The following is a 27,993-nucleotide window of genomic DNA, read 5'->3' on the forward strand; positions in this document are numbered from 1 at the left end:
TTGGAGAATAATTATACTGCAGAAGATCTCTCACAGGAGTGAGAATTTTGGGCTCCATGTCAGACTCCCCAACCGGGTATCAGGCATCAGGAGAAGGAGCCCCCCACAGAGCATTTGGCTTTGAAGGCCAACAGGACTTAATTGAAGGAGCTGCACAGGACTGGGGAAAATAGAGACTCCACCCTTAGAGTGTTCACACAAGGTCTCATATGCAGTGGGACCTAGGGCAAAAGCAGTGACTTCATAGGAATCTGGGCCAGACCTAATTACTGGTGTTGGAGGGTCTTCTGGGAAATTGTGGTGGGATGGGGGATGGTTGTGACTCTCTCTGGGGTAATAAGTGAGTGTTCATCTTCTTGAACTCTTATGCGAGGCAGACATCTGGCTTAGGTAATTAGCACCAAGATCTGTCCCCACCCAAAAGCCTATAGATTCCAGTATTGGGACGCCTCAGGCCAAACAACAAATAAGATAGGAACACAAAACCATCCATCAGCAGACAGTGCCTAAAGACTTCCTCAGACCACAGCCACATCTGGGCACATCTCTTGACACAGCCCTACCCACCAGAGGGCCTAGACTCAGCTCCAACCACCACTGGGATAGCGCTGGGCCCTCCCACACAACTCTAGGCCATCCTCACCCACCAGGGGCAGATACCAGAAGCAAGAAAAATATGGTCTGGCAGCCTGTGGAACCAAGCCTGCAAATGCAGGTCACAGTCTACCCTGAGACCAGCTGGTTTATGGCCCTTGGGTGATGAAAGGGAAGTCTAGTAATAGGACACATAGGACATCCCCTATAGAAGGCCATTTCTCCAAGATTTAGAAACATATATAACCTTCCACATACATAAAAACACAAATAGAAATTTAGACAAAATGAGATAGCAGAGAAATATGTTCCAGGCAAACAAGATAAAATGTCAGAAGTACAACAAAGGGATGTGGAGATAGGCAATCTACCTGAGAAAGAGTTCAGAGTAATGATTGTAAAGATGACCCAAGAACTTGGGAAAAGAATGGATGCACAGCAAGATGTTACAAGAAGTTTTTAATAGAGTTAGAAAATATAAAAAACAACCAAGCACAGTAGAAGAGTATAATAACTGAAATGAAAATTCCACTAGAAGGAGTCAGCAGCAGAATAAGTGAGACAGAAGAATGGATAAGTGAGCTGGAAGGAAGGGTGGTGGAAATCACTACCATAGAGCAGAATAAAGAAAAAAGAATGAAAAGAAATAAGGACAGTTTAAGAGACCTCTGGGACAACATCAAATGCACAAACATTCACATTGTAAGGGTCCTAGATGGAGGAGGGAGAGAAAAAGGGCCTGCGAAAGTATTTGAAGAGATAATAGTTGAAAATTTCCCTAACATGGAAAAGGAAATGGTCACACAAGTCCAGGAAGTGCAGAGAGTCCCAGGCAGGATAAACCCAAGGAGGAACACGCCGAGACACATAGAAATCAAATTGACAAAAATTAAAGATAAAGAGAAATTATTACAAACAGTAAGGTAAAAGCAACAAGTTACATAAAAGGGAATCTGCACAAGGTCATCAGCTGGTTTTTCAGCAGAAACTCTGCAGGCCAGACGGAGTGGCATGATATATTTAAATTTGTGAAAGGGAAAAACCTACAACTAAGAATACTCTACCCAGCAAGGCTCTTGTTCAGATTTGACAGAGAAATCAAAAGTTTTACAGACAAGAAAAGGTAAATGAATTCAGCACCACAGACCATCTTTACAACAAATGCTAAAGGAACTTCTGTAGGAAGAAAAGAAAAGGCCACATCTAAAAAAAAGAAAATTAGGAAATGGGAAAGCTCACCAGTAAAGGCAAACATACAGTAAATTAAGAAATCATCCACACACAAATATAATATCTAAACTAGTAACTGTGAGAGGAGGAGAGTACAAAGGGAGGAGATATACATAGCACTAAAGATAGTCATCAACTCACAAGAGAAGAAAACAAAAGGGAAAAGGAAAATATAAAAGACCTAAAAAACAAATCCAAAATGGCGATAAGAACATACATATTTATAATTACCTTAAACGTAAATGGATTAAATGCTCCAACCAAAAGACATAGACTGGCTGAATAGATACAAAAATAAGACCAATATATATGCTATCTATAGGAGACGCACTTCAGATCTAAAGACACATACAGACTGAAAGTGAGGGGATGGAAAAGGATATTCCATACAAATGGAAATCAAAAGAAAGCTGGAGTAACCAATACTAATATCAGAAAAAATAGACTTTAAAATAAAGACTGTTACAAAAGACAAAGAAGGACATTATATAATGATCAAGGGATCAATCCAAGAAGATATAACAGTTGTAAATATATGCACCCAACATAGGAGCAACTCAATATATAAGGCAAATACTAACAACCATAAAAGGAGAAATTGACAGTAACACAATAATAGTGGGGGACTTTAACACCTCATTTTCATCAATGGACAGATTATTGAAACAGAAAATCAATAAGCAAACACAGATCTTAAATGACACATTAATTGATATTTATAGAGTATTCCATCCAAAAGCAGCAGAATACACATTCTTTACAAGTGCACATGGAACATTCTCCAGGATAGACCACATGCTGGGCAACAAAGGAAGCCTTGGTGTTTTAAGAACATCGAAATCATATCAAGCAACTTTTCTGACCACAACACTATGAGATTAGAAATCAATGAAAGAAAAAAGAAAAACTGAAAAAACCCAAACACGTGGAGGCTAAACAACATACTACTAAACAACTAATGCATCATGGAAGAATCAAAGATGAAATCAAAGAAACCTAGAGACAAATGACAATGAAAGCACAACAATCCAAAACATATGGGATGCAGCAAAAGCAGTTCTAAGAGGAAAGTTTATAGCAATGTTAGCTTACCTCAGGAAATAAGAAAAAAATATAAATAAACAACCTAACCCTACCCCTAAAGCAACTAGTAAAGAAGAATAAACAAGACTCAAAGTTAGTAGAAGGAAAGAAATCATGAAATCAGAGCAGGAATAAATGAAATACAGATGAAGAAAACGATAGAAAAGATCAATGAAACTAAAAGGTGGTTCTTTAAAAAGATACTGATAACCTTTAGCAGACACATCAACTAAAGAAGGGAGTGGGCCGAAATTGATACAATTAATAATGGAAAAGAAGCTACAATGGACATCGCAGAAGTACAGAGGATCATAAAAGGCAATTACAAGCAACTCTATGCCAGTAAAATGGACAACCTAGTAGAAATGGACAAATTCTTAGAAAAGTACAATATCCCAAGATTGAATCAGGAGGAAAAGAAAATATGAACAGACCAATTACAAGTACTGAATTTGAATTGTTTTTTTTTTTTTTAAACTCCCCAGACTTCCCTGGGGAAACTCATTCTATTAGGCCACAATCATCCTGATACCAAACACAAAGATACCACACACAAAAAAATTACAGGCCAATATCACTGATGAACATGGACATAAAAATCCTCAACAAAAGACTAGCAAACCAAATCCCACAATACATTATAGGAATTGTAGTCCATGATAAAGTGGGATTTATCCCAGTGATGCAAGGATTTCTCAATATCCACAAATCAGTGAGATACACCACATTATAAATTGAAGAATAAAACCCATATTATCATCTCAATAGATCCAGAAAAAGCTTTTGATAAAATTCAATATCCATGCATGATAAAAACTCTTTAGAAAGTTCTGCTTAGAGGGAACATACCTCAACATAATAAAGGCTATAAATTATAAGCCCACAGTTATCATCATACTCAACAGTGAAAAGCTGAAAGCATTTCCTCTAGATCAGGAACAAGGCAAGGATGTCCACTCTTACTACTTTTATTCAACATAGTTTTGGAAGTCCTAGCCACAGCAATCAGAGAAGAAAAAGAAATAAAAGGACTCTAAATTGAAAAAGAATTAAAAATGTCACTGCATATGACATGATACTGTACATAGTATCATGGAGGTATCAGGCTCCCTGACTTCAGACTGTACTACAAAGCTACAGTCATCAAAACTGTATGTTACTGGCACAAAAACTGACATATAGATCAATGGAACAGGATTGAAAGCCCAGAGATAAACCAATGCACCTGTGGTCACCTAATCTATGAAAAAGAAGTCAAGAATATACAATGGAGAAAAGACAGTTTCTTCAATAAGTGATACTGAGAAAACTGGACAGCTACATATAAAAGAATGAAATTAGAAAATTCTTTAACACCATCTAAAAAAATTAACTTAAAATGGATTTAGACCTAAATTTAAGACTATATACTATAAAACTCTAGAAAACCTAGGCAGAAAAGTCTTTGACATAAATTGCAGCAATATCTCTTTGCATCCATCTTCTAAAGTACTGGAAATAAAAACAGAAATAAACAAATGGGACTTAATTAAATTTAAAATCTTTTGCACAGCAAAGAAAACTATAAACAAAACAAAAAACCACCCCCAGAATGGTAGAAAATATTTGCAAATGATACTACAGGCAAGGAATTAATCTCCAAAATGTAAAAACTGCTCATCCAGTTCAATATCAATAAAACAAAAAACCCAATAAAAAATGGGCAGAAGATCTAAATGGACAGAAGACCTAAATGGACATTTCTTCAAAGAAGACATAAACATGGACAAAAGGCACATGAAAAGATGCTCAACATCACTAATTATTAAGGAAATTATTAGAGAATTATTAGAGAAATGCAAATCAAAACTATTATGAGGTATTGCCTCACACCAATCAGAATGGCCATCATCAAAAAGTTTACTAATAATAAATGCTGGAGACAGTGTGGAGAAAGAGGAACTCTCCTACACTCTTGGTAGGAATGTAAATTCGTACATCCATTATGGGGAGCAGTATGGAAGTTCCTTAAAAAAACAAATAGAGACACCATATGATTCTAAAATCCCAATCATGGGCATATATCCAGAGAAAACCATAATTTGAAAAGATACATGCATCCCAATATTAATTGCAACATTATTTGCAATAGCTAAGACATGGAAGCAATCTAAATGTCCCTCAATAGATGAGTGGATAAAGAAGATGTGGTATATATACACAATGGAATATTAGTCATAAAAAATAATGAAATAATGTCATTTGCAGCAACATGGATGGACCTAGAGATTATCATACTACATGAAGTAAGTGAGACAGAGAAAGATAAATATCATATGATATCACTTGTATGTGGAATCTAAAAAAATGTTACAAATGAACTCATATACAAAACAGAAATAGACCCACAGACATAGAAAACAAACTTATGTTTACCAAAGGGGAAAGGGGGGAAGAGATAAATTAGAAGTTTGGGATTCATATATACACACTATTATATAAAAAATAGATAACCAATGAAGACCTACTGTAAAACACAGGGAACTATAGTCAGTACTTTGTAATAACTTATAAAGGAAATGAATCTGAAAAAGAATATATATGTGTGTGTATATATATACATATATATATATATGTATATATATACATATATCTGAATCTCTATTCTCTACATCTGAAACTAATACAACATTGTAAATCAACCATACTTCAGTAAAAATTAAATTAAAAAAAAATACAAATGGCCAGCAAGTATAAGAAAAGGTGCTCAACATTACTAATCTTGAAGGAAATGCAAATCAATACCATGTGAAATATTGTCCAGACCTCTTAGAATGACTATTATCAAAGAGACAAAAAAATAACAACTGTTGTCAAGGTTGTGAAGTAATTGGATTCCTTATATACTGTTGGTGTGAGTGTTAACTGGTACAGTTATTATGGAAAACTGTATGGAGTTTTCTCCAAAAATTAAAAATACAACCACCCTACAATCTCAGTTGTGGGTATATATCTGAAGGAAATTTAAAAATAAAACAGTATCTTGAAGAGATATTTTCATTCCCATGTTTATTTCAAGGTATTGTACAGTATCCAAATATGGAAATAACCTAAAGGTCTATCACTGGGTGAATGGATTTGTGTGAAAATGTGATATATATGTGTAAATATACACACACACAAATGGAATATGATTTAGCCCTAAAAAGGAGTAAAATACTGCCATTTTGGCAATACACATAAACCTGGAAGTCATTTTCCTAAGTAAATAAGCCAGATGCAGAAAGATAAATAATACATGGTACCATTTATATGAGGAGTTTGAAACAGTCAAACTTGTAGAAGTAAAGAGTAGAATGGTTTTTTTCCAGGGTTTTGTAGTAGGTGGATACAAGGAGATGTTTGTCAAGGGATACAGTCTCGATTATGCAAGATACATAAGTTCTAGAGGTCTCATGTAAAACAATGTGACTCTAGTTAAAAGTACTGTATTACTTTAAATTTCCTCAGGCAGTATATCTTATCTGTTCTCATCACACAAGGAAAAGAAAAGAAGGAAAAATGAAAATGGTAAATATGGGAGGTAATGGACATGTTAGTCACCTTGACTGTGGTGATTATTCTGCAATATATACTTATATCGAATCATGAACGTCACTATGGTTGTATATGTTAAATATCTTCTATTTTTAATTGTCAATTATAACTCAATAAAGCTGGGAAATACAGAAAACTCCTTTGATAAATCATGTTAATCTCACCTTATATCATGTACGTCTTGATAAGATGTAATGAGAAGATAATTGACATAATAATTACCTGTGGTATTTTTCTTTAAAAAAAAAACTACCTCTTAGCCCCATGGAGATAATATCAGGCAAACATAATTGAAGGACATTTTTCAAAATACTCTTAAAATAGTCAATACTATGATCAACAAGGGAAAACTGATAAACTGTCACACAGCAGAGAAGACTAAGTACACACGTCAACAAACTGTAATGTGGCATCCTGGAACAGACTTCTGAAATTCTAGTAAGTTCTGTGCTTTGATTAATAACATTTACAAATGTTAGTTTCTTAGTTTCAACAAATATACCATCACTTTACTTAAATGGGAAACTGGGTCAAAAGTATATGGGAACTCTCTGGAGCATGTTTGTAACTTTTCTGTAAGGCTATAATTCTTTCAAAATAAAAAGTTTATTCAAAAAATAGTTTGATTTGTGATATTAAACAAGAGCTATTAAACACATATACTACTATGATATTTTAAGTGTGAAATCAAAGGCTAATGAATAAAAGAAAACATAGTTAAATTAGCAATGAAGATACTTGTAATAGCTTTAGGAAAGTGGAAGAAACAAATTGAGATATTGAAACAGCTGTGGAGTGAAACAAAACAGAAATGACTTTAAATTTTAGTGTTTGCCATTGGGGGAGAATAGAGACACTATTAACAGAAATGTTTTAAAAATCAGGAAGAGGAATACATTGGAAAATAGATCTGATTATTCCAGTTTTGTCAATGTCAATTTTGACACGTTCCTGGATATCCATGTATAAACGTTAGTGAAGCCATTACTAGAACATAACAGTCAGAAGATTGTATTAAGAATTCAGGGAATGTGTTTTTTAAGGAACCTCCATACTGTTCTCCAGAGTGGCTGTACCAATTTACATTCCCACCAATAGTGTAGGAGTGTTCCTTTTTCTCCACACCCTCTCCAGCATGTATTATTTGTAGACTTTTTGATGATGGCCATTCTGACTCGAGTGAGGTGATATTTAATCATAGTTTTGATTTACATTCCTCTAATAATTAGCGATGTTGAGTTTTCATGTACATTTTGACCACATGTATGTCTTCTTTGGTGAAATGTCTACTTAGATCTTCTGCCCATTTTTTGATTGGGTTGTTTAGGTATTTTTGGTATTGAGCTGTATGAGCTGTTTGAGCTACCATATGTTCCTGCAGTCCCATCCCTGGACATATATTTGGAGAAAACTATAATTTGAAAAGATACATGCACTCAGTGTTCATTGCAGAACTATTTACAATAGCCAAGATATGGAAGGAACCTAAATGTCCATTGACAGATGAATGGAGAAAGAAAATGTGGTATATTTATACAATGGACTATTAGTCATAAAAAAAGAATGAAATAATGCCATTTGCGGCACATGGATGGACCTAGAGATTATTATACTAAGTGAAGTAAGCCAGACAAAGAAAGACAAATATTGTATGATATCACTTATATATGGAATCTAAAAAAATGATACAAATGAACTTATATACAAAACAGAAATACACCCACAGACCCAGAAAACAAACCTATGGTTACCAAAGGGGAAAGGGGGTAGGGTTTAATTAGGAGTTTGGGATTAACATATACACACTACTATATATAAAATAGATAACCAACAAGGACCTACTGTACAGCACAGGGAACTGTACTCAATATTTAGTAATAACCTATAAGGGAAAAGAATGTGAAAATGTATATGTATATGTATAACTGAATCACTTTGCTGTACATTAACACAGCACTGTAAATCAACTATACTTCAATAAAAATTTAAAAAATAAAGGAGTTCATGAAGTGGATGAAGAAATATAGAACAAAATAGTAGGAGTAGGGAAGTAAAGGAAAGCAAGGAGAGGATGTATGATTAAATAAAGTGAATAGAGGATGGCAAAATCAGAGAAACTCAAGGGCTAAAGAGATAAACACCCAAGTTAACTGAGTAACACCATAATGTTTGGACCCTGAGAAGTCATTATCTAAGGAGATTGGTTGCAATAGATTAGCAAGGAACAAAAGTAGAGGTGGTAGAAAACAATACATGGCATTAGTGGGGTAAAAAATTACAAAATAAAAGCAGGAGGGGAGCACTGGGATCCTGAATTTAAAGACAGATAAATATCTATGGTCAACCAGCTGCAAATTATAAACTCCTTGAATTAAGTAAGTCACTATTTTGTTTTCAAATGTCATATGTTAAATGCATATGTGACATTTGTAATATCTCTTAGGGGTATTATTGCTTGATTTTTATCAGATGTTTTATTTGTTTCATAAATTAGGTGTATCTATAAATAAAGAAGTTATCTCATTAAATTGATATGAAATATAACGTATAGGAAAGTTTTGTAACTGAGGAATGTTATGCTAACATAATGTTAATGAAAAAAGCAAAAACGATGCAACATATCTTGAGTGGGTAAAAGACTTTTTTCTTTTTCTTGAATTCAGGAAATTGTACTTTTTTAATAACAAGAAAGAAGTCAATATAGTTAATAATGGGGAATATACAAAAAGAGTGGAGAAGATTTATGAAACAACAACAACAAAATAGCAGTGATGAGTTAAAAGCACAAGTGAAAGAAGAAAGGAGTAATTCTATCTGTTCTAAGTCTGACAAGAAAAGAAAGACAAAAAAATGGAAAATGAACTTTTTGGAAGCTCATACTTTAATAGACTTTCATTTATTTATTCAACAAATATTTGAGCATTTATTATGGAATGTTGATGTTGACCTATATAGTAGGGATAAAGTGGCAAAAATATATAGGGTTCCCGACTTCCTGTAGGTCCCTGATGGTTGACAGGTTTTTGTTTTTTTTTTTTCTTACAGCACTTTAAATATGTCATCTCATTGCCTTCTGACCACCAGGTTTTCTCATGAGAAAAAATAAAAGATGTTAACCTTATAGAGGATACCGTGTATGTGACATTTTCATTCTCTCTGTCTTTGGCTTTTGACAGTTTGATCACAATATGTATCAATATCTGTGTGTCTCTCGAGTTTATTCTATTTGAAGGATATAGAGTTACTTAGAGGTGTAGATTCATGTATTTCATTAAATTTGGCAAGTAGTCAATTATTAGTTCTTCAAATGTTTCTTCTGCCCCTTTCTTTCCCTCCTCTGCTTATGGGACTCCCATAATACATTTGTTGGTATGTGTGGTGGTGTTCCAATGGTTGCTTAGGCTGTGTCAATTTTTCTTCAATTTTTTTACCTTCTGCCTCTCAGACTGAATGATTTCAATTTATACATCTTCAAGTAGCTGACTCTTCTGCCAGCTCAGATTTGCTTTTGAACTTTTCTAGTGAATTTTTCATTCAGCTCTTGTATTTTAACTCCAGAATTTCTATTTAACTGCCTTTTGTAATTTCTCTTTTTAAAATATTCTCTATTTCTTTGGACTTTCCTGGTTCCATTTATTTTATGTTCATAATTCCATTTAGCGGTTTGAGGATATGTAAGACAGTTGATTTAAAGTCTTGTTCTAGTATGTTCAGTGTTTGTTCCTCCTCAGTGATATTTCTGTCAGTTTTTATTTAGTCTTGTGAATTGGTCATGCTTTTCTATTTATTTGTTTGCCATATAATGTTTTTATAGAAAAGTAGACATTTAGATTATTATAATGTGGTAACTCTGGAAATGGAATTCTCCCCCTTCCCCATGGTTTGCTTTTGTTTGTTAGTGCTACAGTCACCCATTTGTTTATTGACTTTTCCAAATTATTTTAGCAATGACTATTTCTCTTGTTTCATGTAATTATAGATGCTTCCATTCCGTTATCTAAATGGTCAGGCAGTGACCTGAGAGAGTTTCCTTCAAGGCTAAAATTCAGGAGCCTCTTTCTTCGCTAAACACTTCCTTGGTTGCTGTTAATTTTTTGATATGATTCTGAAGTTCTGAAATGTTGATTTTGACAGTTTTTGCCAGATTCATGGCTAATTCAATGGTGGAATGGATCTTTGGAATTCCCTACCTCACCATTGTCAATGACGTCACTCTTATTTTCTAAGAGGCAGTAAAGTCTCTCTCTCTCTCCTCTCAGGAGATTGCTCCAGCTGAGTGTCCCACTACTTTGAAAACTTCAGAACCATTTGTCACCTCAGTGTATATGCTTTTTATGTTGTGGAAAATCCATTTTAATTCAACAAGAGGGGATGTAATTAATTTGCTCCCAAAACTGAAGATCTAAAAACCAACCATGGAGCTAAGGCTAATGTTACATTTAATAATTGTTTCATGGAATGGACAATTAATGAGGAAATGATGTATTGCTACTCAGCTGTGGAGATACACTAATAAATGAACTGCACTAGATTTCTTCAAAGATACAAAACTTTAATTAGTGGGATATTTATAACACAGTTAAGCAACATTGATAAGGCAGCATCTTAGCAATTGAAACCAAATGATTTCAATCTGGCTTCTAGTAGGCAGAAGACAACCCAAGAGCATTCTGTCATGTTGTCCGTTATGTTGGTTTTGTCGTTTGTTAGTCCTTTTGTCTTTTATTAGTTATTTGAACACTTTTATTTGAGGTATGCACTCTCCATGTCAGCCTACTTACCAACATTCTTTATTATCTTGCATCCAGCTCACATTTTTAGTGCCTTTCCTAGCCCTTTTATGGTTACTTAGTTTGTGACCTTTTCTCTTTACATTATATGCGACTATTTTGTGCAATCAAACAGCAGAGAAACCTTATCTTTTATTTTCAGGCGATCAAACATGAGGATTTTAAAGTGAAAATGGTTAACATTAATTTACTTCGGATTCTGTCCTTTTTTTTTTTTTTTTTGCTGTATTAGTCTGTAAAATTTCATTTTAGAAATTTCATTTGGGCTTTCTTCCGTCTCTGGATTTGGAAAGAAACAGACAGAAATGCAATAAAATTTGTTATATTGGAATCTATGTGCATAGTCTGTTGTTCTAACAGCCTCACTAAAAATGCCATGATATTTATATCTAGATTAATAAATAGTGGAGATTCTGAAGAAAGACCATTGATACACAGTTGTCAAAAAAGCCCTAGGCCAATTATCTATGGCATTTATGTATCTTAAAAGTCAAAGAAAGCCATGACATTTAGAATTAATCAATCACTATCTATTGAGTGTTTCCTCTGCTTTGTTCTATGCATTTAGTTTACACCTGTAACTTTATTGACTGATGTGGATCCCTGCACAATCAATATGGCTGCGGGAATATTTATTAATCATGAAATCTGACTGGGGCAAAGAAATAGACATTTGTGTTTATCTTCCAGTCCACGTTATCAATTACATGGGTACATGGCTTCTATCTGAATTGTTTAAATAATTAAGAATGGAGAGCAATTTTCTTAATAACTCAGATTGTTTAGATAAAGTCTCCACAGAGCTATCATTTCTGCAAAATACATTATGTATAAATATGTTTATCAGAATGTTCCCAAATATTTCTACTTAAATTAATTTTATTTTAAAAAGCTCTTTTTTTCTGATAATAATTTATGTTTTGATATCTCATAATAAAAACTAGGGGGCTTCCCTGGTGGTGCAGTGGTTGAGAATCCGCCTGCCAATACAGGGGACACGGGTTCGAGCCCTGGTCTGGGAAGATCCCACATGCCGCAGAGCAACTGGGCCCGTGAGCCACAATTACTGAGCCTGCGCGTCTGGAGTCTGTGCTCTGCAACAAGAGAGGCCGCGATAGTGAGAGGCCCGTGCACCACGATGAAGAGTGGCCCCCACTCGCCGCAACTAGAGAAAGCCCTGGCACAGAAACGAAGACCCAACACAGCCAAAAATAAATTAATTAATAATAAAAAAAAAAAAACTAGGATAGAACATCTGTAAATTACTGAAAATTGATGTCAGCAGAATAGAGGATAATAGAAGAATTGGGAAATATTTATTTTGGAGGAATAAAATAAAATGGTTCTTCCATTTTATCCTTGACTAATGGCACACACAAAAAAGAAGACTGATGACTGGTTTTCCAAAGATTCTAACAGAACTCTGAACCACCAACAACAGTCTGACCTGGGACTAACATCCTTTAGCTCAGTAAGTGGAATAGAGGAGAAATAATAAGAAACAAGAAAGTTCACAGAACTCACTGCTGTTTTAACAGTATAAAGCCAGTGTTCACAAAACACTCTCCCAGAAGTTTTCGTGAGAGAGCACATTTTACATGTTTGATCATTTCTTTCTTTTTTTGTATAGAGTAAGCAAAGTATAGAGAAAATATCTTTACAAAAGCATAACTGGTTATTCACAGCATTCTCTCATTCATTCCTTCTCTAGAGATGTGAAATAGCTAGAGATGTGAAAAGTTGATAGATTAAGCAAAAATCTTCCTCTTCAAATAAAGATTATAGAATAAATTTGCCTTCTTGTCACACATTTGGTAGAAAATTCATAACGTCTATTTTGCTTTCAGTTTAAATGTTTTAAACATTCAAATAAAAGAGGATAAAGGCATATTCTAATATTCCAAATATATGCTTTATTTGTTTTTATTTTTGAAATATTTATTTGAAGATAGACTTTGTCCCATATTCCAGAGTTTTAACATGCAGGATGTCGGGAATATTTTAACAAAAGCTTAGATTATTATTTGATACCTATGATTGCTGTTTATATGTATTGTGTATACTGGTTAATGCACTACATCAATTATGAAGTTTTATTTCAGCAATCCTTTTCTTTTTCTTTTTTTTTTCAAGGCCCAGAGTACTTCTTTGATGGGTGTCCCAACTGAGCATAAACTGACATTCAGAGTTTGATTATGTCCAAAAAGCTGTGTATAGGCAGTCACAGGGCTTTAGTAGTCAAGATGCAGTCATGGGGATTTTCAGGTAGTTGAGAAAACCTGTTAAAAGAACATTTGTGAATTACCATAAGGAATACAGATTAAGAAAACATAAACAAAAGGACAGGGAATAACGATAGTAGCATGAGGTTTTGCCCAAGTATGACATTATGAAAAGAAAATGGTACTTTTATTATTCCCCAAATTTTAAAGCCCTTCTGACCAGGTAGCCTTTCACAAATAGAAATATTATGTTAATAGGCTTTCTGCACCCGTAAGAACAGTAGTGAATTATCAGTTGGGATCTTATTTCTCAGTAGACACAGCAATGTAGGACCTAGAAGGAAATCAGTATTGAACCATGCAATAAAAATTGTTTAGGTTCCTAGGCATGGACACTGAGAAGTAATTTTAAGTACTCTGCAGGAGGTTAAAGTCCTACCTAAGGAGGGAGTTCCATGTCAGGGGAATTTGAGAGTTAAAGTTAAAATGATCTCCTTTCTATTCACACTGAAAGGAGAGCTGGAAAATTTGTGTTCCCTCTATTTAAATATATAAAATATATTGCAGTTGTGTGGCTTTCTATCTATCTACCATGAACAACGTGCATCACTCACTGAGTGGAAATGAAAGACTCCTCAGTCAAACCTATGTCATTCTTCATGCAACGTGTCTAAGTTCTTTGCCCAATTGTTAATCATGTAATTTGGTTTTTATTTTTGCTATTGAATTGCAGCAGTTTCTTATATATTTTTAATGTTAACCACTTATCAGATATATGGTTTGAAAATATTTTCTGAGTTTTTAGTTTGCTTTTCATTTTATTGATTTCCTTTTTTGTTATGCAAAACTTTTTAGTTGACGTAGTCCCCCTTGTCCATTTTTTATTGTGTTGACTGTGCCTTTGGTGTTGTATTTAAGAAATTATGCCAAGACTAATGGCATAATATTTTTTCTATGATTTCCTCTAAAAGTTTTGGAGTTTCAGAGCTTACATTTAAACCTATAATCCATTTTAAGTTTATTTTTAGTGTATGGTGTAAGATAGGGGTCCAATTTTATTCTTTTTAAAACGAGTGAAGAGCCAGTGTACCCAAAAACATGCATTTGAGACTATCTTTTACATGGTGTGTATTCTTGGCACATTTGTCAAAGATCAGTTAACCATAAATGCATGAGTTTAATTATGGGTGTTCTATTGAGTATACTTAAATTTCTTTCATCAGTTTTTTAAAGAAAATTTTAAAAATTGAAGTATAGTTGATTTACAATATTATATTAGTTTCATATGCACAGTATAATGATTCAGTATTTTTATAGTTTATAATCCATTAAAAGTTATTACAAGATAATGCCTATATTTCCTTGTACTATATAATATTTCTTGTTGCTTATCTATTTTATGCATTGTGTTTATTAAAGCCATACACTTAACATGCCCCTCTCCCCTTCCCTCTCCCCACTGGTAACCACTGGCTTGTTTTCCATATCTGAGTCTGTTTCTGTTTTGCTATATACATTCATTTGTATTTATTTTAGATTCCATATATAGGTGGTCTTATGCAGTATTTGTATTTTGCTATTTGACTTGTTTCATGAAGCATAATATTCCATGTTGCAACAAATGACAGAATTTTATTCTTCTTTATGGCTGAGTAATATTCCATTGTATATATATATATATATATATATATATATATATATATATATATACCACATCTTCTTTATCCATTCATCTGTTGATGGACATATGGGTTGCTTCCATATCTTGGCTATTGTAAATACTGCTGCTATGAATATTGGGGTACATGTATCTTTTCTAATTAGTGTTTCTGTTTTTCTTGATATATACCTAGGAGTGGAATTGGTGGATCATATGGTAGTTCTATTTTTAGTTTTTTAAGGACCCTGCATACTGTTTTCCATAGTGGCTGCACCAAATTACATTCCTACCAACAGTTACAAGGGTTCTCTTTTCTCTACATCCTCACTAAATATTTGTTCTTTGTAGACTTTATGATGATAGCCATTCTGGCACTGTGAGGTGATATCTCATTGTTGTTTTGATTTGCATTTCTCTAACAATTAGCAGTGTTTAAAATATTTTCAGGTGTGTTGGCCATCTGTATGCCTTCTTTGGAAAACTGTTTATTTTGGTCTTCTGCCAATTTTTCACTTTGATGTTGTTGCTGTTGTTATTGAGTTACATGAGCTGTTTATAAATTTTGTATATTAACCAATTTGTTGGTCATATCATTGGTAAATATTTTCTCTAAGTCATCTTTTCATTTTGTTGATGGCTTCCTTTGCTTTGCAAAAGCTTTTAAGTTTAATTAGGTCTCTCTCTCTCTTTTTTTTCTTTTTCTTTTTGCTCTTATCTCTCTTGCTTTAGGAGACAGAGCCAAAAAAATATTGCTACGATTTATGTCAGAGCGTTCTGCCTATGCTATCTTCTAGGATTTTTATGGTTTAGGGTCTTACATTTAGATCTTTAACCAATTTTGAATTTACTTTTGCATATGGTAAAAGGGAATGTCCTAATCTCATGGTTTCACATGTAGCTGCCCATTTCTTCCAGCACCACTTATCGAAGAGACTATCTCTTCTCCATTGTATATTCTCACCTTCTTTGTCATAGATTAATTGACCACAGTGGTGTGGGTTTATTTCTGAGATCTATATTCTGTTTAATTGATCTATGTGTCTGTTTTTGTGTCAGTACCATGCTGTTTTGATTACTGTAGCTTTGTAGTATAGTTTGAAGTCTGGGAATCTGATTCCTCCAGCTACGTTTTTCGTTCTCAAGATTGTTTTGCTACTAAGTGTCTTTTGTGATTCCATATGACTTTTAGAACAGTTTGCTCCAGCTCTGCGAAAAATGTCATGGGTATATTGATAAGTATTGCATTAAATCTGCAGGTTGCTTTAAGTAATATGGATGTTTTAACAATATTAATAAAGGCCACAGCCAACAACAATGAAAAGCTGAAAGCCTTTCCTCTAAATTCAGGAAGAAGACAAGGATGCCCACTCTAGCCATTTCTATTTAACATCATATTGGAAGTCCTAACCACAGCAATCAGAGAAGAAAAAGAAATAAAAGGCATACCAAATGGAAGGGAAGAAGTAAAACTGTCACTATCTTCAGATGGCATGATACTTTATATAGAAAACCCTAAAGTCTCCACCCCAAAACTATTAGAACTAATGAATTAATTCAGCAAAGTTTCAGGATACAAGGCTTATATACAGAAATCTGTTGCTTTTCTAATCATTAATAATGAACTCTCAGAAAGAGAAACTAAAAATATCCCTTCTAAAATCATGTCAAAAGAATAAAGCACATAGGAATAAAATTAACCAAGGAGGAGAAAGCCCTATACTCTGAAAACTATAACACATTGATGAAGGAAATTGAGGATGATATAAAGAAATGAAAAGATATCTCATGCTCTTGATTTGGAAGAATTAATATTCCTTCATAAGGGCTTTATAGTTTCTAGTGTATGAGTTTTTTGCCTCCTTTGTTAGGTTTATTTCTATGTATTTTATCTTTTTTAGACTATTGAAAATGTGATTGTTTCTTAATTTCCTTTTTAGGTAGTTCATTGTTGGTGTGTAGAAGTGGAGCTGATTTTTGTAGGTTAATTTTGTATCCCATAACTTAACTGAATTCATTTATTATATCTAACAGATTTACTCCTAAAAGAAAACATAAGTGAAATCTTATTGAAATTCTTGAAATGTGTGCAATGTTTTCCTGAGTATAACAACAAAAACACAGATAACAAAAGCAAAAACAAATAAGCTGGACTACATAAACTAAAAAGTTGTTGTGCAGCAAAAGAAACAATTATAAAAATGCAACCTTCAGAATGGGAGAAAATATTTGCAAACCATATATCTGATAAAGGATTATCATTCAAAATATATAGAGAACACCCACAACTCAATGGCAATAAAACAAATAACCCAATTTAAAATGGGCAAAGAAACTGGATATACATTTCTCCAAGGAAGACATACAAATGGCCAACAAGTATAGAAAAATGTGCTCAATATTATTAATCATCAGGAAAATGTAAAGCAACATAACCATGAGATATCACCTCATACATGTTAGATGGTTATTATCAAAAAATCAAAATATAACAAGTATTGGCAAGGATGTGGAGAAAAATGAACTGTTGAACTCTGTCAGTGTTAATGTAAATTGGTGTAACTACTATGGAAAATATTATGGAGGTTCCTCAAAAATTTAAAATAGAACTACCAAATGATCCAGCAATTCTACCTTTGGGTATTTACCTAAAATAAGTGAAATCAGGATCTTGAAAGTATATTTGCATGCATGTTCATTGCAGCATTGTTTACAATAGCCAAGACAATGAAGCAACTTAAATACCCATTGATAGATGAATGGATAAATAAAATATGGTTTATACATACCATGGAATATTACTCAGCATTAGAGAAGAAAGAAATTGTTCCATTTGCAACAACATGGATTAACCTAGGGAACTTATGCTGAATGAATAAAAATGAACACAGAAGGACAAATACTACACGATACCACTTGTATGAACAAAATAGTCAAACTAATAGAAATAGTAAAATGGTGGTTGCCAGGAGTTAAGAGGAGGGGAAAAAGGAAGGGATATTTGCCAAAGAATGAAAAGTTTCAGTCATGTAGATGAATAAGTCCTGAAGATCTACTGTAGAGAATAGTTCCTATCATTAAATAATACTGAATTGTATACTTAAAAATTTGCTAAAAAGGCAGATTTTATGTTGTATTATTATCACTAATAATAATAATAAAAGACAGTGGGAGGAAACTTTTGGAAATGATGGCTATGTTTATGGCATAGATTGTGGTATGGTGTCACAGCTGTATACTTATCTCCAAACTCATCAAGTTGTTTACTAAATGTATACAGTTGTTTGCATGTCAATTATACTTCAATAAAGTGGTTTTTTAAAAAGATTAAAATGTCATGCAGAAATGCAGACTATTAAAAAGAAATGCGCTTCTCTGGTGGAATTAAGTTAGAATGGGACAGGGTAGGGGAAAGTATTTTAAGTTACATCACACTAATATATATACCATAAAAAGAAAAACCAAAAAAACTCTTTGAAGCAGTAGCTGAAATGTGTTATCACATTCCTAACCTTACAGAAATCACTTTGGTAACACCAAGCACCTTGTTACTTAACTGACTAAATAATTCATAATTCCACCTCTGAGAGAACAGAAATGTGTTAATCTGTAGAGTTTTGTCTTTAATTTAGCCATATTTTTGATAAACTTTTTTGGGGAAAATAAAATACATTTAAAGTTGACATAGTACAATAAATATTTCACTATGATATGAAATGATGTCATAGTAGAGTACAATGAACTAAATTCACCCTTAGACATATCATGTGCAATTCTTAATTATTTCTGGGAACATATTTTATGCTATATTGAATTCATGTTGGGGGGTATATGTATATAGTATATTTGTAGTCATATTTCAGGGAATGTTATGTGTTCTTTGCAAAATTAGAATTTAAACTACTGTTACCAACATTATGGCAAAGATGTAATAATTTACCATGGAATCATTCTATGTCCCAAATAAATTCTCATAAATCTCAAAGCTTTTGCTTTTATAGCACCCTCCTCCCCCCCCAATAATTTATATATAAATAAAATTTTAAAGAGCCAAAATTGTTAATAAACCATCTAACTCTATTTAATCAGCACAGAGGTACACTAGTCATCATTCACTCTGAAGCATTATGTATTTTGCCCTGCTGTGTAATGAGGCTATATTTTGAAAACAAAATTTTATAAAATTCTATAAAATAGACCATAACTTTCTTTTGACTCCATGACAAATCAACACATGGAAGTCTACGCTTGTACATTTACAGTTATTATGGTGAGCAAAACTTAAGACATTTAAATCAATTCTGTAAAAAACGCAGGAAGGATGGAATGGTAGTTACTGCTAAAGAAATTATTTCCCTCCCTTCAGAAAGAAATGTCATGTGTAAATGCCAGTGAAGCTGTGATAAATTTTACTTCCTCACTTGGAAATTGCTATTTAACAAACTTTCTTGCTTCTCTTTGAAAGTAGCATAAATTTTTACTTTACCAGAAATCAGTGAAGTGCTCTTCTCCTCACTTGATATTGAAAGTAGCTACTTGACACACTGATTCTGAACAATTATGTGATCTATAGTATTTAGCATTAAAACTTAGCTAATGAAAGTGAAAAAATAGTGGTGGTAAATAACCAGCTCAGAATGTCTTGATTGTCCTTCATAGCAGATGATTGTTCCTCTCATTAAAGTTACAAACCTTGAGAAAAAAAAATTATGAAAAGGCAAGCTTGATTCTAATACATGTCATGATTCTAATGACACTAATACAGATTAGATGTTCCGTAATTAGTGACTGCAAATGAAAAGTTACTTTTTTGGTACTAAGGTGTTTTCTTTATCATTGGGCTTCTATTTCCAATTAGATTGAAAAAAGTGTTCAATTAGCCTCTTGAAATATTAAATGTAAGGAAAAATTCTAAAACAAAAAAATTTAGAAATTATACTATTATTTGCTGTTATTTATATTTACTATTATTATTTATTTATAAACATTTTTTGAGTGTATCCTTTTTGAAACATGCAGTGAAAAACATGCAGTGGGTGTAATTTGAAAATTCTGAAACATAATCTCTACCCTCAAAGATTTAAGTGACACATTAGTTGGAGAAATAAAGCTTACATGGCAGAAACATATTTAAGGCCATGAAATTTACATCTGTCAAAAAAGAAATTTTTTCCAATTCTCTTTGATATTTTATCTTTATTTTAAGACCAAATTTATCTGGAGGTAGACAATTAATCTTATGATAAACCAGAAAATTGAGATTCTCTCTGTCAATTACAGTGTTACCCTCTATATTTTCCTCAGTCGCTCAGAGCTTATATAGTGCCAATCAGTAATCATAGAGAAAGAAAAGTTATCTAGTACTTTGAAGTCATCTGGCATCACTTTTTGGAATATATTATGTTTTTTCCTGTTCTTTCAAATGTCTTCATTGCTTCAACCTGTCATCTTCTGAGGGATCTTGTTAAAATATAGATTCAGGTTGAATAGACCTGAGCTGCTGCCTAAAATTCTGCTTTTCTAATAGGCTCTCCAAATAAGCTGCCGAGGTTGCTCCTGATCTGGGTGGGTATCATGCTGTAAGTAGGTAGACTCTAAAGAAAAATCTTTGTACTACTATGGTTGGTAATAGCAGGAACTTAATGTACTCCTCACTCTAAGTACAAGCCTAATTCAGCTGGTTCCATATCTCAGAAAGATAAAAGAAAAGTTTTCTCATACTGTGGAAAAAAATTTTATATGCTTACACAGGCTGAGTAGCCATTCTTAGTCCACTTTTCTCACATTATGTTTCCTTTGATTATTTTGATAGTCCAGTTTCTGCCTAAGGGACTCCAGAAAATATCTACTCTAAGGAAGTTTGATTCCCCTTAAAATAAATTTACCTGCACTATGGCAGAGTCAATGTTGAGAAAACTCCATCTCAATACTGGATAATTTTCAAAATATATTTTAGTTTTTTTCTGGATTCATGGGAAAATAAAGACATTCTCAGAAGCCATAAAACATCGTGAACAAACCAACAAAAGTTTTGGTCTGCTGTTAGAGCTGGGGACCTAAAGCACTGAGATGTGTGGGGCTACAAATATCTAAGTAGGACTATAAGTAGAGGTTCTACCAAATATTTCTCTTTGTAAATTTCTTAACTCAAGTTCACACTTGCTTGGGATAGAAGTTAGAATGCAAACAATATCTGGGAAAATACTCAGGCAAACTTCAAATACTTTCTGCAAAGTCCACAAACACTAACATAATTTCACCAAAAAAAAAAATTATTAAAAATAAAGAAAAGTGAAAAAGAAATCCTGGAGTTGAACAATATAATACCTGAACTAAAAAAGTCACTAGGAGGAGTTTGATTTCAGGTTTGATAAAGTAGAGGAAAAAAAATCAACGAACTTGAAGGCACGTCATTTGAAATATTGTGGTGAAAAGAGAAACAAAATAGAATTAAAAAAATATTTAGAAAGCCTAAGGGAATTCTGGGGCACCACCAAGAGAACCAATATATGAAAGTCACAGAAGGATAAGATATTTCTCACTAAGACAGTGCAGAAGAAGACAGAAAGAATCAGAAAGCTTATTTAAAGAAATAATGGCTGAAAACATAACAAATCCTGAGATAGAAATGGATATCTGGATCCATGAAACTCAAAAATTCCAAATTAGATGAACCCAAAGAAGATTACACCAAGAGATAAGATAATCACATTTTTCCCATAGACAAATAGAACATTTTGAAAGCAGCAAGAGATAATTGACTCATTACACACAAAGGAGCCCTCAAAAGACTATCAACAGATTTCTCAACAGAAATCTTGTAGGCTATAAAGAGTGGGAAGAAATATTCAAAGTGCTGAAACATAAACTACAAACCAAAATAACGACACTCAGCAAATTGTTTTTCGAGAATGAAGGAGAGATAAAGACTTTTCCAGAAAAAGAAAAGCTGAAGAAGTTCATCACTACTACACCTCCCTTACTAGAAATGCTAAAAGAAGTTCCAGTTTAAATAAAAGAATGGTGCAGAAGAACTACAATCCTTCAGCCTGTGGAACAAAAAACACATTCACAGAAAGATAGACAAGGTGAAAAGGCAGAGGGCTATATACCAGATGAAGGAACAAGATAAAATCCCAGAAAAAAAAACTAAATGAACTGGAGATAGGCAATCTACCAGAAAAAAAAATTCAGAATAATGATAGTGAAGATAATCCATGACCTTGGAATAAGAATGGAGGCAAAGATTAAGAAGATGCAAGAAATGATTAACAAAGACTTAGAAGAATTAAAGAACAAACAGAGATGAACAATACAATAACTGAAATGAAAACTACATTAGAAAGAATCAATAGCAGAATAACTGAGGCAGAAGAACGGATAAGTGACCTGGAAGACAGAATGGGGGAATTCACTGCTGTAGAACAGAATAAAGAACAAAGAATGAAAAGAAATGAAGACAGCCTAAGAGACCTCTGGGATAACATTAAACGCAACAACATTCGCATTATAAGGGTCCCAGAAGGAGAAGAGAGAGAGAAAGGACCAGAGAAAATATTTGAAGAGATTATAGTCGAAAACTTCCCTAACATGGAAAAGGAAATAGCCACCCAAGTCCAGGAAGCACAGTGAGTCCCATACAGGATAAACCCAAAGAGAAACACACTGAGACACACAGTAATCAAATTGGCAAATATTAAAGACAAAGAAATATTGAAAACAGCAAGGGAAAAATGACAAATAACATACAAGGGAACTCCCATAATTTTAACTGCTGATTACTCAACAGAAACTCTACAAGTCAGAAGGGAGTGGCATGATATACTTAAAGTGATGAAAAGGAAGAACCTACAACCAAGATTACTCTACCTGGCAAGGATCACATTCAGATTCAATGGAGAAATCAAAAGCTTTACAGACAAGCAAATCTAGGAGAATTCAGCACCACCAAATCAGCTGTACAACAAATGCTAAAGGAACTTCTCTAAGTAGGAAAAATAAGAGAAGAAAATGACTAACAAAAACAAACCCAAGACAATTAAGAAAATGGTAATAGGAACATACATATCAATAATTACCCTAACTTTGAATAGATTAAATGCTCCAACCAAAAGACACAGGTTTGCTGAATGGATACAACAACAAGACCCATCTATATGCTGTCTACAAGAGACCCACTTCAGACCTAGGGACACATACAGACTGAAAGTGAGGGGATGGAAAAAGATATTCCATGCAAATGGAAATCAAAAGAAAGCTGGAGTAGCAATACTCATATTAGATAAAATAGATTTTAAAATAAAGAATGTTACAGCAGGCAAGGAAGGACACTACATAATGATCAGGGGATCAATCCAAGAAGAAGATATAACAATTATAAATATATATGCACCCAAGATAGGAGCACCTTAATACATAAGACAACTGCTAACAGCTCTAAAACAGGAAATCGACAGTAACACAATAATAGTGGGGGACATTAACACCTCACTTACACCAATGGACAGATAATCTAAAGTGAAAATAAATAAGAAAACAGAAGCTCTAAATGACACAATAGAGTAGATAGATTTAGTTGATATTTATAGGACATTCCATCAAAAAACAGCAGATTACACTTTTTATTCAACTGCGCACGGAACATTCTCCAGGTTAGATCACATCTTGGGTCACAAATCAAGCCTCAATAAATTTAAGAATATTGAAATCATATCAAGCATCTTTTCTGACCACAATGGTAGGAGATTAGAAATGAATTACAGGGGAAAAAAAAAACCGTAAAAAACACAAACACATGGAGGCTAAACAATACGTTACTAAATAACCAAGAGATTACTGAAGAAATCAAAGAGGAAATTAAAAAAAACATAGAGGGCTTCCCTGGTGGTGCAGTGGTTGAGAATCTGCCTGCCAATGCAGGGGACACGGGTTCGAGCCCTGGTCTGGGAAGATCCCACATGCCGCGGAGCAACTAAGCACGTGAGCCACAGCTACCGAGCCTGCGCATCTGGAGCCTGTGCTCTGCAACAAGAGAAGCCACAATAGTGAGAGGCCCATGCACTGTGATGAAGAGTGGCCCCTGCTTGCCCCAACTAGAGAAAGCCCTCACACAGAAACGAAGACCCAACACAGCCAAAAATAAAAATAAATTAATTAATTAATTAAAAAAAAAAACATAGAGACAAATGACAATGAAAACACAAAGATCCAAAACCTCTGGGATGCAGCAAAAGCAGTTCTAAGAGGGAAGTTTATAGCTATACAAGCCTACCTCAGGAAACAAGAAATATCTCAAATGAACAATCTAACCTTACACCTAAAGAAACTAGAGAAGGAAGAACAAACAAAACACAAAGTTAGCAGAAGGAAAGAAATCATAAAGATCAGAGCAGAAAAAAAAGAAATAGAAACAAAGAAAACAAGAGAATATCAATCAAACTAAAAGCTGGTTCTTTGAGAAGATAAACAAAATTGATAAACCATTAGTCAGTCTCATAAAGAAAAAGAGGGAGAGGACTCAAAGAAATAAAATTAGAAATGAAACAGGAGAAGCTACAACAGACACCAGAGAAATACAAAGCATCCTAAGAGACTACTACAAGCAACTCTAGACCAATAATATGGACAACCTGGAAGAAATGGACAAATTCTTAGAAAGGTATAACCTTCCAAGACTGAACCAGGAAGAAAGAGAAAATATGAACAGAACAATCACAAGTAATGAAATTGAAACTGTGATTAAAAATCTTCCAACAAACAGAAGTCCAGAACCAGATAGCTTCAGAGGTGACTTCTACCAAACATTTAGAGAAGTGCTAACACCCATCCTTCTCAAACTCTTCCAAAAAATTGCCGAGGGAGGACCACTCCCAAACTCATTCTATGAGGTCACCATCACCCTGATACCAAAACCAGACAAAGATAGTACAAAAAACGAAAATTACAGACCAATATCACTTATGAATATAGATGCAAAAATCCTCAACAAAATACTAACAAATTGAATCCAACAACACATTAAAAGGATCATACACCATGATCAAGTGGGGTTTATCACAAGGATGCAAGGATTCTTCAATATACGCAAATCAACCAGTGTGATACAACATATTAACAAATTGAAGAATAAAAAACTGCATGATCATCTCAATAGATGCAGAAAAAGCTTTTGACAAAATTCAACACTCATTTATGATAAAAACTCTCCAGAAAGTGGGCATGGAGGGAACATACCTCAACATAATAGAAGCAATATATGACAAACGCACAGCAAACATCATTCTCAAAGGTGAAAAACTGAAAGCATTTCCTCTAAGATCAGGAACAAGACAAGGATGTCAACTCTTGCCACTGTTATGCAACATCGTTTTAGAAGTTTTACCTATGGCAGTCAGAGAAGAAAAAGAAATAAAAGTAATACGAATTGGAATGGAAGAAGTAAAACTGTCACTGTTTGCAGATGACATATTACTATACATAGAGAGTCCTAAAGATGCCACCAGAAAAATACTAGAGCTTATCAATGAATTTGGTAAAGTTGCAGGATACAAAATTAATGCACAGAAATCTCTTGCATTCCTATACACTAATGATGAAAAAATCTGAAAGACAAATTAAGGAAACACTCCCATTTACCATTGCAACAAAAAGAATAAAATACCTAGGAATAAAACTATCTAGGGAGACAAAAGACCTGTATGCAGAAAACTATCAGACACTGATAAAATAAATTAAAGATGATACCAACAGATGGAGAGCTATACCATGTTCTTGGATTGGAAGAATCAATATTGTGAATATGACTATACTACCAAAAGCAATCTACAGATTCAGTGCAATCCCTATCAAATTACCAATGGCATTTTTTATGGAACTAGAACAAAAAAATCTTAAAATTTGTATGGAGACACAGAAGACCCCAAATAGGCCAAGCAGTCTTGAGGGAAAATAACAGAGGTGGAGGAATCAGGCTCCCTGACTTCAGACTATACTATAAAGCTACAGTAATGAAGACAATATGGTACTGGTACAAAAACAGAAACATAGATCAATGCAACAGGATAGAAAGCCCAGAGATAAACCCACGTGCCTATGGTCAACTAGTCTATGACAAAAGAGGCAAGGATATACAATAGAGAAAAGACAGTCTCTTCAATTAGTGGTGCTGGGAAAACTGGACAGCTACATGTAAAGGGATGAAAATAGAACACTTCCTAACACCATACACAAAAATAAACCCAAAATGGATTCGAGACCTAAATGTAAGACTGGACACTATAAAACTCTTAGGAGAAAACATAGGAAGAACACTCTTTGACATAAATCACAGTAAGATCTTTTTTGATCCATCTCCTAGGGTAATGGAAATAAAAACAAAAAAACAAATGGGACCTAATGAAAGTTAAAGCTTTTGCGCAGCAAAGGAAATCATAAACAAGATGAAAAGACTACCCTCAGAATTGGAGAGAATATTTGCAAATGAATCAACGGACAAAGGATTAATCTCCAAAATATATAAACATGCAGCTCAATATTAAAAAAACAAACAACCCAATCCAAAAATGTGCAGAAGACCTTAATGGACATTTCTACAAAGAAGATATACAGGTGGCCAAGAAGCACTTGGAAAGCTGTTCAACATCACTAATTATTAGAGAAATGCAAAGTAAATCTACAATGAGGTATCACCTCACACCAGTTAGAATGGGCATCATCAGAAAATCTACAAACAACAAATGCTGGAGAGGGTGTGGAGAAAAGGGAACCCTCTTGCACTATTGGTGGGAATGTAAATTGATACAGCCACTATGGAGAACAGTACGGAGGTTCATTCAAAAACCAAAAATAGAATTACCCTATGACCCAGCAATCACATTACTAGGCATATACCCGGAGAAAACCATAATTCAAAAAGACACATGCACCCCAATGTTCATTGCAGCAATATTTATAATAGCCAGTACATGGAAGCAACCGAAATGCCCATCGACAGATGAATGGATAAAGAAGATGTTGTACATATATACAATGGAATATTACTCAGCCATAAAAGGAACGAAATTGGGTCATTTGTAGAGATGTGGATGGATCTAGAGACTGTCATACAGAGTGAAGTAAGTCAGAAAGAGAAAAACAAATATTTTATACTAATGCATATACATGGAACCGAGAAAAATGGTACAGATGAACTGGTTTGCAGGACAGAAATAGAGACACAGATGTAGAGAACAAACGCATGGACACCAATGGGGGAAAGTGGTGGGGTGGGGGGTGTGGTGGTGGTGTGATGGATTGGGAGATTGGGATTGACATATATACACTAATATATATATAATGGCTAACTAATAAGAACCTGCTGTATAAAAATATAAATAAAATTAAATTGAAAAAATTATAATAGCAACCAATTTTTATAAAAAAAATAGTTTAAAGTTCAGGAATTCTAATAAAGTTGAGTTGTTATCAGTTTAAAACAGGGTGTTGTAATTTTAAGATATTTTATGTAACCTCATGGTAACCACAAGGGAAAAATATGTAGTGAGTACACAGAAGAACACAACAAAGAAATCAAAGCAACAAAAAGCATCAAAAATAAAAGACTTCAAAACACATGATAAAACCAAACAGGATAACAAACAAGGAACAATGGATCTACAAAACAGCCAGAAAATAATTGACAACAAAATGGCATTAGTAAGTCCTTACCTATCAATAATTTCCTTAAATGCAAATGGATTAAAGTCTCCAATCAAAAGACATAGAATGCCTGAATGAATTAAGAAACCAAGACCCAATATATGCTGCCTACAAGAGACTCACTTTAGCCTTAGAGACACATATA

Source organism: Balaenoptera ricei, chromosome 17 (genome assembly GCF_028023285.1).
Source record: "Balaenoptera ricei isolate mBalRic1 chromosome 17, mBalRic1.hap2, whole genome shotgun sequence".
NCBI lineage: Eukaryota > Metazoa > Chordata > Mammalia > Artiodactyla > Balaenopteridae > Balaenoptera > Balaenoptera ricei.